The following is a 16,193-nucleotide window of genomic DNA, read 5'->3' as shown; positions in this document are numbered from 1 at the left end:
AAAAATTCTAAATCAGTCTTCATTTGTCTAAATATTCACGGAATTTTTTATGAAACTTTGCAATCGCTGCTATAAAAACTACGACAACTGAAGATTACAGAAGTAGTTTTTTTCTGACCGTTACATTGTTTTTTATGAGTTATAATCATCGTACGATTTAAATACAAAACTCGTATTCGTGAGTAAATATTACAAAGATATCTAATTAAATATTCAACGATAATGCAAACATTGAGAACGGAGATCATTTCATCATCAGCTCGTCATCACTATACGTCCCCAATGAGGGGCTCGGAGCCTACCCAAAGTCACGGGTAACTAGGCCATAGTCAACCACGCTGGCCCAGTGCGGGTTGGTTGACGTCACACATATCATTGAATTTCTTCACAGATATGTGCAGTTTGCATCACGATATTTTCCTACAGCGTAAGAACGTCGGATATCGAAAAACAGATTGGTACATGGCGGGATTCGAACCCAGGACCTGCAGATTGCAAGTCATGTGCTTGACCCCTGAGCCACCGACGTTCTAATCATTTACATAGTTTGAATGGTAACGAACAATCTGTAACTTTTTGTATTGAACAGTATTCAAATAAAATACAACATATCGATAAAATCGTGAGTAAAATGTCCTCATTGTCATGCGTTTAACGTCTTTATAATGTTTACTGTTGCACGCTTTTGTTCGAACAACTATGTACCATTTTTTTTGCAACAACAAACAATCGCTTTACAATGGTTTCTTTGTCGTTCAAACAAAGTCACGATATCTGACAAGATGAAATAGAACTAGAAATATAAAATTCACGTGTCACAATTTTCGTTCCCATACTTCTCCGAAACGGCTTGACCGATTCTCATGAAATTTTGTGAGCATATTGAGTAGGTCTGAGAATCGGCCAACATCTATTTTTCATCCCCCTAAATGTTAAGGGTAGTCCACCCCTAAATTTTATTTTATTTTTTAGACAAACACGCGGACGGATTCGCGGTCGACAGCTAGTAGACCTAGAAAACTAAACGTTGAATAAGTGTTCCATATTCACCAATTTAATTTGATAGAAATTCAATGGATGAGACAAACAAGAATATATTCTAATCTTTACGCAAACAACAAAAACAAATTTGTCATAATCCAAAGTTACAAAGCCAAAATTCTCTCCACGTATCCAACTTGAATATACCTCCTGATTAAATGCGTCTGGCATTCACGTCACACGCAATCCGCACATTTAACAAGCATATTCACTCGGCTAACCGGCCAGCAAGTCTCAGCCAAAATAAGTGTAATTTGGAAGCCTTCCATAATACCCGACCGCAGAGGCAATGAAAAAGAGCTAAGAAGGCGCTCATTATTTCAAGGACTGTACAAGGCAAAACCTAATTGCTGAAATCTCAGCTCATGAAATTTCATCGCCAAGAATTAAACAATTATTTTTGACATGAGAATGACATGTATTTATACTTTAATTATCAAAAAATCGACACTTTAAAATGCTGCAGTAATAAGTATTGGTTTACTCGAAATTACATTAATAAAATCTTTTCACATCTAATAAGCATATTTAGTAGATTACAAGCATACTTAATACAATCTTAATTCACAATAGAAATGCCTAAAAACCGGGTTACAAGCAAACATATAAATAAATTTATTTTTTGCTAGCGTACACAACTGTAAATGAAACAAAAACAAATTAGATATACCGTTATCTGTCGCACCTGATTAGTGCTTACAATAATCAACATTTTTTGTACACTAACTATGGCACGCAAAGACGACAATTTACAATATTATCTTTATTTAGACACACCTGATAACATTCACTATGGTCTCAAGAATATTTTTACGTAACAAAATTAGTAATCCATTTATATACTTAGCTTTGGTAGTCGCTACCTCGCTATTTCTATCTTTCAAACGTCAATTCCATTATAGAAAATGTTCTTTTATACGCCTTATATTAGTAAGTCGAACATCTAACGAATTAACGGATTTCAATACCCTCAACTTATTAAAAAAACAATAATCGAAATCTTAAAAAAAACATTTACAACATACCAATTGCCTGTCAACTCATCAATAACAATAAAGGCGTGACGTCATTACGCGTGGGTGAGACATCATCAAAGTGAAACTAAACACTTCCGACCCACGTCCGGAGTGCCGTCGCCTCAACTACGAGGAAGTGATAATGCATCCGCGTCGATACCACTCAAGTGAGAGCAATGACACTATCCTATGCTGGTATAACAGTACCACTGAGTACCAGGCTGCCATAACTTAGAGATGCCATTAAGAATCAGTCACTACATAGAAACATAATGGCGGCTCATAAATTGGCACGAAATACTTGGAATATAAGTATGCGTTGGTGGGCCTACCAGTGGAGACATGTTCGCAGCTAACCACGAGCCGCTATAAAGCTTGGATCTTATAATACTAACAGTAGCCTGCGACTTCGTAATCTTTGGAGCTTTACCTGGAAAGAAAGAAAAGCACTACAGTCAGATTTAATTTTTGGTGACCTTGAATACTAAGTAATAATCCACAAAATCGTCAACGTATTTCAGATCTAGTGAGCAAACTGCTGGAAGGAAGCCGATGGGGAACTTGGTATTGCGCAAGCAATTGTGTCAGTGGTTTTAAGACAAAAGAAGCTCATCTCTTTGTCACTCAGGTTATCGATGTGACATAATTTTCCTATGTCGTAATACTATAAATCCATGAATCAGCAAATCGAGCTACACTAAACGACTAAAAAGTTGTAATGTTATATACTACACATTAACATTTCACATCGCGGTAAAATACTTTCGATTACATATTAATGAGATCGATAAGTAAAACGCGCATATGCATTAGTTGGGGGTCAAGTTCGCGGCGTCACAAGGACAAGGAAACGAGTTTCCAGGTAGGACATGTCAGTCATGTCAGACAAGAATGTCAGGATGTGGATAAATAACAGATTGTTCGAGTGCTGCGATTACACGGCTATATATATATACACATAAGTATACGTAAGACCCAATTTCCACCTAGTCCCGCAGCTCAGTGGAAACCGGCACTAATACTTCGATAAGTATAGATTTAGAGCATTCTATTTCGTATCCTACACCTTTATTGGTCGTTTTTTGCCGCTAGCAACACGTACAAATATAAAACAAGTCAAATATTAACGTTGAAATCGTCGAGCGTGTAAACAATTAGCTATTTCCTCTTGTATATAAAAATTCGACGTTAGTCAGTTTTGTATACGTTTCAAATGTTTGCTTATGCAAACACTATGCAATAACGTAAATGTGTTTACTCCATAATCTTTTACACATTTTAGCTTACTTATTGATCTCATTTTAGTCATTAAAAATATTGATAATTTTGTCCCATCTTTTAGCCTTCATAAAGACGTTACGATCTTTAATTTATATGCTCGGAACAATAACTACCAATTAATCTTACTAATATTATAAATGCGAATGTTTAGATGGATGTTTGTTACAAGGTATCTCCAGAACGACTGAAGGATATCACTGCAATTTGCCATAGAAAACATAGTCAGGAAGAACACATAGGCTATGTTTTTTTTATTACATGCGGACGGATGGGTACATTATATTTCAATGTATATCATAATTATAAATACGAAATAAAATGTATTTAATAATGAAATGCATACAACTTTAATCAATGACATAATACGTCAACCAGAAACGTTATTTATGACTAGGCATAGAAAATTGCTTAACTGTTGTACCACACTCGAATGCCCGTTATAGTTCACAATGAGTGGATATTACGAGAAAATTTCTTCATGCAAATTTACATAGAAATAGCACATTTACATATTTTCCGTAAACATTCAACAGTTTAAAAAGTTATTGATTACATTTATTCGATATTCTAAAGAAAACAAAATTGTTATACTGCACACATCTGCGGAGAACTCTAAAGATATGAGCCAACCAATCTGCATAAGGGCAGCGTAGTTAACCGCGGCTCAGTCGCGGGGACACGAGCTGGCAACAGCAATACTTAGCTACTTTCAATTAGCTTAATAAAGTTTTGGAAGTCTTAGCACTGACTATTACAGGACCGCAACATGCAAGAGAAGTTTCCTACAATCACTTTAAGTTATGAATAACAGACAAATTAATCTTTGAATACCACAAGTATATGATTACACAACGAAAATAGTTTTAAAAATCCTTGACTGTTAAACAAAATAATTTAAATAACTACCTGATACAAAAATAGATTTTTTTTCAATATTAATTAAAAAAAAATGTTTGCCTATACATATATTAACATACATTATATGTAATTTAGACTACAGTGTTTAAATAGTACAAACATATCGTACTCTTAAATTCCGCAAATTTTGAAACATTTCGTAACAAGCTTTAGTTTTTTTATATAGTAAATATTTATCTTATATATAAAATTCTCGTGTCACAATTTTCGTTCCCATACTCCTCCGAAACGGCTTGACCGATTCTCATGAAATTTTGTGAGCATATTGAGTAGGTCTGAGAATCGGCCAACATCTATTTTTAATCCCGCGCGGACGGAGTCGCGGGCGACAGCTAGTAATTAATAAATGTTGACTATGAATGACCTAGTGATTTACCGAGGATTTGAAAACAAAACACTAATTGCTTATGGAATTACCAGAATTTGTCGATGGTATTCTAATAAAAACTAAAAAAATTATGAGTCAATTTTAAGTATCAAAAGACCTTTATTTATTTACATGATGCCAGTCCTACTATTTCTATTCCTATAACTCTTACATTTCAACTTCTTTTACTCAGAACCCAAAAAAACTATAAAAATAAAACTTAACTAGAAGAAAAACTTTCTGACTTGACATTCCGACCCCAAGATTCACAAAATTTTATTTCGTACTTAAAATTTTACTGCTTCTTAGTCCTTGTCGCTATATCATTTTTTTATATGAAAAAAGGGGGCAAACGGGCGGCGAGAACACGGAGGTGATTAACGGCACCCATCGACATCCGCAACACCATAGGAACTGCAGGTTCGTTGCCAGCGTTTAAGAAAATTTTACCTACAACTTGTGAACCCTGAGGTTTATTTATGATATCGTAAATCCCCTCCAGGTCTATCTATCTAGCTAGAGTGTCCACCAGGTCAAGGCACCTCTAAATTACTTTAACTTAAATTTTTATACACATATCATCTCCAAAAATTTCCACGTCTTGTACCTCATTTAACCCACGTGCACGGAAATTGGGTCAGTTTTATAAAAGAAGATTCAAACAGCGCACAGGAAAAAATAAACATTTGCCATTTCCACGATTTATACTTTCCTAACCACCCACACCTGTAAACATAAACGTATTAAAAAGTATTTTTTAAATTCAATCAGTAGTACATTGCCACTGAATAACTGCGTCAAAAATTCGCAGCCAACCTAATTACATGCAAATTTATTTTGCTTACGCTAAATACATTTAAATAAGTATACAATTTGATCAAAACAAAAAAATACTTGCATCTTACTCGCTAAAGATCAAAGTATCTGACCTCAATGTTTTTTTTTGGATTAGGGTCAACCAGTAAAGAGATGCTCAGTGTACACAATTAAAATTAAACCTTATTTCAATAACATAAAGTTGAAAATCAAAAGACCGAATAAACGTATTATTTAACAAGTACTTTCACCAACATCCCATAAGAATAATGGACGTTTAAAAACGAAATCGCCTCATATTCAATTCACGACAAAAGCAATTGCTGTGGCGCATACGCAAATTTACTGGCAACTAAAGAATTCAAATTTCATTATTGTTCAAATCCATAGTCATGATTAAAACAAAAAAAATCCGTTTTAAAATTTGTTTTTGCACTATAAATAGGGGACCTAGACTACACAGGATGTTTCAAACTGATATGAAAACTAATAAAATTATTTATTTGGTAATAAAAAATTATAAGAGATGTCGCGTACATGAAAGCGGATAATTGCAAGTTAATATTCTTATTACGTTACTCACAAAATCATACAAGCCTTTATGTTCACTATGTCTATTATGTTACAGAATATATTTACATGAACTTATGAACGAAATCCGTTGAGGTACAACCACGATGTTGTAATGCCTTAAGAAACGTTAACCGGAAGTCATGGCGCTTTCTTAACTGGTACTAAGTGGAGCTATCTATGAAAACTTTATTCCAAATGAAACCATATATTATTATTATTAAATTTTAAACAATGTTTAACTAATACATCATAGGTTGTTAAGATTCTTCAGAGAGTTGAACTGGAGAGAGTCCATGTCCAGCGAACTGGCGAAATACAACCTAATCGTTCATTAATAAATTTACTAGAATAACCGTGGCTTTCTGAGACCAAAATCCCCTTTTAAAATATGTTGACGATGATGATGCAGATATTTTAATATCAGAAACCCACGGTTAGTCGTTCATTTGGAATTGAATATACGAGTATGTATAGGCATAGTATAGGCATCCGGCAATCGACTAGTCCCAGTTGCGTAATGTAAGATAATTTTATAAACAAACAGTATGCTTACATAATATGATAACATAATTAGAAATCGTCATGTGGACGCTACATCGAAGCTATGACAACATTTAACATATTATGCCAATACGTTCTAATTTTTAATTTTGTAGACAAAGATTTCCACCTAAGGGAAGCTTTTATACTAAGTTAGCTTAGAAAAATTTTATATAATTTTACTAGCTTTCGCCCGCGACGATATATAAAAAAAAAACTTTCTATATAGAGAAGTTAAATAAAAAGCAGCTCTTCAAGGTCGAATTCGAAAAAAATAAAAAAAAGAATAGTATCCTTTGTCCGTCTCCTGGCCCTAAACTACCTCCTCACCAATTTTCAACCATATCGGTAAAGCCGTTCTTGAGTTATTAATAGTGTAACTAACACGACTTTCTTTTATATATTATATATAAGATTTACAATCTTACTAATATTATAAATACGAATGTTTGGATGAATAGAAGCATGGATCTGGTTGAAATTTGGCATTGACATAGGTCATAACCCAGAAGAATTCATGGGCTACTAATTAAGTTTTTTTTTAATACAGCGCGGACGGATTCGTAAGCGACAGCTAGTTTCGTTATAATTATGTTTGTATTCGCTCAAAAAAAAACATCTAAACACCTCCAATTATTTATTGTACATTTTTCTTCTAACTCGATAAGCTAGTACTTTGTAAACTGGTATTGATAACAAAGCCTTATTGTTGTACTTAATATTGGCATTCAAATAAAAGGAAGCCGCGCACATCAAAGTAAGTGAGCCGAAACTGTTTATTGTTTGAACAATTATCCCGGACCAAAGCAGCCTTGTAATTTGTCGACGAAGTTTTTCTTCCGAGGATATTTACGTCACTTCCATTTCCTTCAACTTATCTACACTAATATTTAAAACATTTGTTTGTTTGTTCTACCTTCCAGTGAAAGTCTAGTCGTTTCGGAGATTACCCGGAACAAAAGCGGACTTGACAGATAAAAATTTAAAATTTGTTTTTTTTTTCATTATAATTAATCTTCATGTGCAGATACAATAATAAAAAAATTGTATAAAAAGACTAGCTGTTGACAGAGACTCCGTCCACAAAGAATTAAAAACTTAATAAGCAGCCTATGTGTTCTTCCAGAGTATATACTAGGGCTGTGCCAAATTTCATTTAGAATCCGTTGAGCCGTTCTGGATATTCCTTCTAACAAACATCCATCCATTCATCTAAACATTCGCATTTATAATATTAGTAATATAGATTAATAGTTAATGACACAAAAAAAACATATTTTAATGTACATTTATCTCAAGATTACTCTCCGTTCTTTGTTTGTTTTAACCTTTGTTTTGTTTTATTATTCTAATTGTTTCCTGGGATTTTGTTCACTTGCTTATCGTCGTGTGAATTAATTTAATAAACAATAGTTGCATAGAATAATTTAATAAAAGTAATATGCAATTAATTTTCTGAAGGTTTTCATACAAGATACAAAATAAGAAAAAATAAACGCTACTAGTTGAATGCTCTTGGATATCAAAGTTAAATTTGTATTTATTCAGTTTTTATTCAAACCCATAGACGTCACCAGTATTTGTAGATGATGGGTGGAATTGCCCCCCACTAGAGAATCAAAAAAACTATTTAGAACAATACCATATCAATGGTAGCTGCCCCTCCCCTCTTAGACTCATCGGCTGACAAGTCCTTTGATTCAAACTTTTTAAAAGATCACGTCATAAATAATAAATACAAGTTCATAAAAAAAATTAAGGGTATAATTACACTATCAAGAGCACGATTACATGACATTCCCTTAATAATTTTATTACAATGACTACTAATTACAGATAAAATACCGTCCGTGTCAGACCTTACTACGTAGTGGTGGGGGACATGACCTCTGTCATTCTACAACGCGTTGATACTCTCTTATCTGTGTAAATAGATGATAAAAATAATGACACACCGAGCAAACACATATATCAAATTTGTTTATGGGCTATGTTCTAGGATCAACATTAATATGGTAGATGTTTTGAAGGGAAAAATATGAAAACTTCGCCAACAGAAAAATAACTAAAGTAATGTAAGTTAATATCTGAATTATACTTTGATAGTAAAAGTCTATTTTTATCTCTTTACTTTCAAGGAAATTAACGGTAGATTTCCGAGACCAAAATCTCTGTATAAAATATATCGTAATCCCTGTCATTATCTTTGACAAAACGAGATAATAATATGTTTTAAACAGGGATTTTGATTTCAGAAACCCACGGTAAAAGTGATAACATGTTTTAGTATGATCAGCAAAATATTTAGTAGAAAGCCAGAATTAGAATTTGATCCCAGTAAATACGATTTGATATCGCACCACACACTTGACTTTTTAGGACATAACAGGATCAAACTGCTTAGCTTTTTTGTACCTAAACTATTAAGGAATAAGATTTAAATTCATATGAAAAGACGAACATTAGTCTAGTTAGAAGTCGAGGCGAACAATTCTCTGGGCGCTTGCTGCAAATCTAAGAACACGGTAAACTGGTTGCAGCGGTAGGGCGAGGCCAATCCCCCGGTCGTTCTTGACATATCGTGCACAATCGGTTACTATACAACATTAATAAGATTTATTAAAACTAAACAACGCCATCTACCGAATTAAATACTTTATCTACAAATAACTTACTACTATAGACTAGCTGTCACAAACTACTTCGTCAACGTAGAATTCATAAAAAAGTAGCCCATAATATGCCCGCGTGAATTAGCTACCTTCATGTCAAAATCCTGTTAAAATTGGTCGAGCCGTTCCGGAAATTGTCCGGGACAAAATTGGCCTTCCACACAGACACACAAATTAAAAAATGCTTTTTCATTATCAGCAACGCAAATATTTTTAACAAAATATGACACTCCATTCATCCATTGATATGTATAGATGTAAATGGAATTATATTAAGACAAACATTTTGGTACACGTCTTAGGGCATTGCCTTCGACACATCGCAATAATGGAGTAAATATGTTAGCTTAGTATGACCATGTCTAGTTTATAGGATCAAATCAAAACCTACGAGCTTCATCTTCACTATGCTAAATCATTTATTTGACTAAACCTTTCTATTGTGTGTACAATTGGAATTCATTGCAATAGCTAGTAATAAAATCCTATAAGCATAGAAACTCAAACAATAGTTAACTTTGAATCCAATAGGAAATTAATTCCAAGCGTTAAGTATTGTTGAAGTTAAGAATATAACCATAGACATTATAGTATATTCTACGAGAGCCATTAACAATCAACTGATTTTATGCTTGGCTTGTTATGAGTTGACGTGTGACGTCAGAGATGACTCTTTCATTCATATCTCAAAACAATCTCTCTATGATTTAGTATATTCCAACACTTTCACTTCTAATACGATTTTATGTATCGCAGGGTCATATTAAATAATACGGCTTAAAAATATATTCTTATATGTACAGTCAGCTGCATTATTATGTATACATTTTATGCATACATTTACAAAATTTAAAAAACTTGTATACGCCTTCGCCGTCAAATATACGTATTCGTTATTAGCATATAGGTTAGAAGCATAACGATACATACGTGCATAGATATTATTGAAATTAAAGGCGTATACAACTATCTGTAGCTTAGATAATGTATACAATGTTTATGCAGCTGACTGTACAAGGGCAGGAGAGTCCATTGTTTATAAATTTTATGAAACTATGTTACGAACACAATCTTCAACATTATTTCCCAGCGGTCACACGTTCATTTTACGAGGTACCTAAGCAGTGCAGTATCTTTCGAGGGTTAGAAGGTTACGTTACCTTTGATGTTGTATTAATATTTACTAAGCATTTACTACGAAATTGAATCGCCGAATATATGTCCGACCATCCATAAAATGTTCATCATCAGCTCACTATGCGGCCCCACTGAGTGGCTCGGAGCCTACCCTAAGTTAGTGACTAGGCCATAGTCATCCACGTTGGCCAAGTGCGGGTTGGAATTTCTTCTCAGATATGTGCACGTTGCATCACGATGTTTTTCTTCACCGTAAGAACGTCGAATAAATGTACCTACAAATGTAAATCGAAAAACACATTGGTACATGGCGGGAATCGAACCCAGGACCTGCAGATTACAAGTCAAGTGCTGAAACCACTGAGCCACCGACGCTCCATAAAATGTACGTACTATGTATTTCATAAAGGGGCATACTGTCTGTAAATATTTAAATCTAACCTTTATAACGTATTACAACATATGTCTATCATATTTTGTATTCTTTTTTTCATTTATATATACGTTGTTGCAAAAATTGCAAATACGAAAGACGATTAATTATTATTTGAAATTATCAAACATTTACCATGAACTTTACAATATGATACATCTCATTAAATCAGTGCTAAATAATATATGTTAAAATATCAATTTGTGTAATATATATGACCTTGTAATACATATACAAGGTACATAATTAACGTGAGCTTACTTTATAACAGTGGACTTTAATATCGTAATTTAAAATAACCTTAGGTATATAATCTTTCTAATATTATAAATGCGAATGTTTACATACATTAATGGATGTTCGAAGGTATCGACAAAACGGCCAAACGGATTTCGGTGAAATTTGGCATACATATAGAACATAATCTGGAAGAACACATAGGCTATTAATAATGTTTTCTTTTAATCCCCCGCGGACGGAGTCGCGAGCGACAGCTAGTCTAATAATAAGAAAGAACAGAGAGAAACATGTCACAGGTACGCGTTTGTTCCGGGTAATCTAAGAAACAACTAGACCGATTTTGACGGGAAATTGACCGAGTAGGTAGCTTATGCACTTGGGCATATTATAGGCAATATTTTTCTCTGCGCCGACGAAATAGCAGGCGACAGCTAGTCTTGTGTGACAAATCATCGCTGTAAATATCAATAAAATATTTTATACATTTACATTATTGTAGTAAATTATTACCGTAACCAATGTAATATAAGCGTGAAAATGACTACACAAAATAAATAAATTTATGTACCTAAAATACTGGCAACGAACAAAAAAAATCGCTATATTCAATAAAAACGACAACAGACAAAATCCATTACTCGGTAATAGACAATTATTTTTAACTTTTTAATTCGCACATTCACTTGGATATGAATTGTAAGATACAGAAACAAAGACAATAAAAACAATGTTAATAGAAAGTGCCGCATCTATAGACATCAAACAGTCATTCATTGCACGACGCCTATTTCGCTGATTGACAATCAAACGCCATTCTATTTTACCCTTCACATCTCGATTAGAAAGTAACTACGAATATTCGAATCGATATTTGATTCGATCGATGAGACCTTTGACATTATCTAAAGAGCGTGCACATTGTTTTATTACAAGATTTATTTTATTTTAATTATCTATACTTTATTTTACTTATAATTTAGACCCAATTTTCATGTAACTAACCGCGTGATTTTGGCCGCGCGGCTTTTAAATAGTAGTCGTGTATTTCCACTGACGCGTTTGCAACCCAAACGGTGGTAAGATGGATTTCACTATGGAAAGGCAATTCCAATAAGCCGATAACTTAAAAACTCCTTTAACACGCTGATATAAATAATTCTTAAATACGTACGTACGTTTTCATGTATATCAAAATTAAATATGTTGCATTCAACTGATTGCTAAGTATGTAATTGAAAACTACAAAACAACTAAACCGCTACAAAATACCGTTTCTAATAGTATTACTAATTACAATTATTAAGAGATCATTACAGTAACCTGATAGCTATTATTTTGTCATTATTCGTGTATGTCATTTGTTTCGTTTATGTTTTTTTTTCTGGCAAAACAACAATGTTCATATCTACTTGCCACACTCAGCATCGTTAAATACTGAGGGAACCTTTTAGGATAGATTTAGTAACAAAAATATACTCTCAAAACACTTTTTGTTGCTTTGAACTTAAATTTCTCGATGTCGATACTTAGCATTTGATAAAAACTTTGCCAAAATGTATTACCAGATAACCAAACCGTATAATGATTTTAGAAAAATGTATTTTCGTCAATGTAAACACACCCTTATGTCAAAGAGTCGTAACGCCTCAGATCCATTCTCTTGAGACATGTAACGGGACACCACTCGCTAAATCTCGAGGTCTACAACTCAGAACTACAGATTAGGTAAGATATTAAGCCAATATAGCTCTTAAGTACTAAAGCATTAAGGTTATAGTATTACGACAGAGGTAAAACACGATTGCGTTTTACGGTTTCCTTCAAACGCATCGTAAAATTGTATAAACTTGTTAACTTCACATTGTTTACGTCTATATCGTTATTGATTAACAACAAATAATATTTCAAACATGTTTAATGTTTTCATACAGATTTCTTATTACGTGTTATGATTTTTTGAGATTTATGTTGGGGAAAAACTAATTTATACATCCTTCATAGAAAGATCTTTAAGAAACAACGAAACAGCAGCAAAGTAGGTATTTAAAGTAAGTTTTTGAAGCAAACTATACGAATATTTTTAAATACATTATACTCTGTTTAACTGAGATATATTCGCTAAACCTGTGTGAAAGGCAAATGATTTTTAAAAACAAAATATCTCGTAAATGCTGTAACATCCGGAAATTTTCAACACATAACTTTGGGTTTCTGAGACCAAAATCCTCGTTTAGAACATATTATTATCTCTTTTTGTCAAAGATATGTTGTTATTTTATACATAGATTTTGGCCTTGGAAACCTACGGTCAGTGACTACTATTTCACATATTAAGTGAATTTAGGCGCAATAGCACTGAACGTATTAACTTAGGCAAGGCATAGTCCGACGTCTAGCTGAAGTTATGCGGAATTCTATAAATAGTCGTCTACAAGGAGCGTGGGCTGAATGTCTATTGGGGGATTTGCAAGTAAAATTAACGACCTCTTACTTGGAAAACATGCCCGCACAGTGGAATACTAGTAAATACCAATAGGAATGTAAGCCTATAAGTTCAAGAAACAACAGATCAAGCTATCAAAGCGATATAATTAAACATTAAAAAAAGCAAGTCATGACTGCTGTTTGTCTACTTTTAAAATTTTACAAAAACAACGATTTTCGAAGCGTAATGTTCATTGCTTCCTCAACAAAATATGCGAGAAAAAAACGTAACGGACAAATAAAAAAATGCTTCTATTACCAATTAAACATCACTCTTCGTTAATTTTTATCTTACACCTGAGGCTTTTAAGACCGATACTTTATCCTGTTTATATGAAAAATTGATTATTGCCAGTAACGACAAATGATTAGGCCAGGAAGATGATGACTCTAATTATCCTGTTTAGATAAGATTATGACACCAACGTGGTAATCGCTTTTACAGCCGTGCACGTGGCGTGATCATTCTTTTATATCTTATGATAAAACGTGATAATTTCTTTTCTAACACCAAAAAAGTAGAAACAACATAATTCCCTAACGCTTGAAACAACGCCGATATAAAGGTGCGTTTCCACGTTATTCTTCATTACTCTTCGTACGGACAGAGTAATCCACGGTTCCAAATTAAAGACTCAATCAACGCAATTTCGTTGTTGCGTTCCGACGCCTCTCTATAGAACCGCACACCGTGGAAACACACCTTAAGTTATTCGCGCACATACGCCTTTTAAATTTAATCATTTCATTATATAATATTGTGCATTTCAACAAACATTACGTTCAATTTATAATTAATGATTGTGCAAAATTGACAAAAGCCGTTAAAAATTAGCTTTGTCTCCGATTGAAAGTTATAAATAAAGAACGTAAACAAAATGTGTGCCAACATTTTATTTCACTTGAAATCGAATGTAACGTGTCCCATTCTGTTCCCATTTCATTTGTTTGTATTGAATTGAAAAAACAGTGGCATAGTATCAGATTGATCTACAAAAAAAATCCTATAATTACAAAAAAAAAGTAATTCGAATTATTATATATTTATTATTATAAATAGCTGTCGCCCGCGACTCCGTCTGTGCGGGATTAAAAATAGATGTTGGCCGATTCTCAGACCTACTCAATATGCTCACAAAATTTCTTGGGAATCGGTCAAGCCATTTCGGAGGAGTATGGGAACGAAAATTGTGACACGAGAATTTTACTATTAGTAGCCTAAATGTAAGATTACTATTAGTAGCCTAAGTGTAAGATTACTATTAGTAACCTAAGTGTTCTTCCAGGCTATGTTCGACATTGATCACAAATTTTAGTAACATCCATACAACTATTCTGGTGATACCTTCAAACATCTGTCCATCCATCCAAACATTTGCAATTATATTATTAGGAAGAAGTAAGATACTAAAATGAAAATTATTCTAATGATTGCCGTTTAGTAGTGTGTAGTAAAAAACATAAGAAACTACTTTGTTATGTTTATGGAAATGATAATATAAAAAACTACAATAATGTATGTAATTAATACAATAAATCCAAGGAGTTTTAACATACTTTGTAGTGAATAATAAAATAGTTTTTATGTAGTTTAGTGTAGTATTAACACTAAGATTTATTTTAAAGTAATAATAATTACTGTATATAACATGACTGTAAAGGTCACAAAAGTATAGAAAATGTTTAACAATGATTTTATGGGAGTTCACATATAAAAGTCCTTGGATGTCATAATATTATTTTCATGTGAATGGGCCAATATGAATTGATTCTACGCTCATGAACATCCACTTTAAAAGAACCATAACATTCATTTTTTAAAGACCCTAAATATCAAAGATACAATCCAATATTTAAAGTTAATACTTTTTCTTACCAAACGCATTTACTTTTCACACATTGGATGATTTTTTTCTTTCAACAACACAGAAAGTTTGTGCTCTATAAGGGTTGTTACAGACAGATCAGTGTGAAATGACCCTTATACAACAAAACCTTTTTCTATTAAGGAAAAAAACGTCAAAGTCCAGTGGCTCCGGAACACTTAGGTGACAAACATATGAACATTGACATTTTATTAAATACAATAAAAAAAATATCCCTGACTGTACCAAAAAAAAATTTAATTCCTTACAGATAATCTGTAGATAAAGAAAGTAAATGCTGACAGAAATAGATATGATAAGATATTAGTTACATATGTATATAGCATGAATCATACTATTTGATAACATTATTTTGTTGCTGATAACAAGTCGAGGAAAAAAGAAGTCAAATGTTACAATTGACGTCAACATAACAATGGTATTTTAATGTTTTTGTCAATTAGAAAACTCTGGAATGATATTTCTGTTTCGAACATAATTTTTTCAAATAACAGGGAATATAATTTCATTGTTATTTCTAATATAACAATAATTGTATATAAATTTTTTATCAGTAGTTTAGAAGAGTGAAAGGAACAGCGTAAGAATTTTAAGAAAGAGGTCATATAGTATTTACTAACATCCTAGATAACTATAGACCCTGAAGACTTGTACAAATTATCCATTTTATTATCTTTAAAGAAATAGGAGAATAATAAATTATTGTACATTTGTTTTGTTGTATGCCAGTGTGATATTTAACAGTTTTATGGCTTCCATTTTTATTTGCCTAATCGCAAAAAAATTATT

At 32.9% G+C, this 16,193-nt stretch overlaps 1 protein-coding gene across 1 annotated transcript in view; it reads right to left on the bottom strand.

The window, feature by feature from the left end:
- Window positions 1-16,193, bottom strand: part of LOC106122348 (E3 ubiquitin-protein ligase RNF19A) — a 49,055-nt gene that overhangs the window by 31,671 nt on the left and 1,191 nt on the right. The gene's annotated exons all lie outside the window — the stretch shown is intronic.

The sequence above is a fragment of the Papilio xuthus genome, unplaced genomic scaffold (assembly GCF_000836235.2).
Source record: "Papilio xuthus unplaced genomic scaffold, Pxut_1.1 DF826923.1, whole genome shotgun sequence".
In the NCBI taxonomy this organism is placed as follows: domain Eukaryota; kingdom Metazoa; phylum Arthropoda; class Insecta; order Lepidoptera; family Papilionidae; genus Papilio; species Papilio xuthus.
This window is presented reverse-complemented; position numbering and strand designations above follow the sequence as displayed.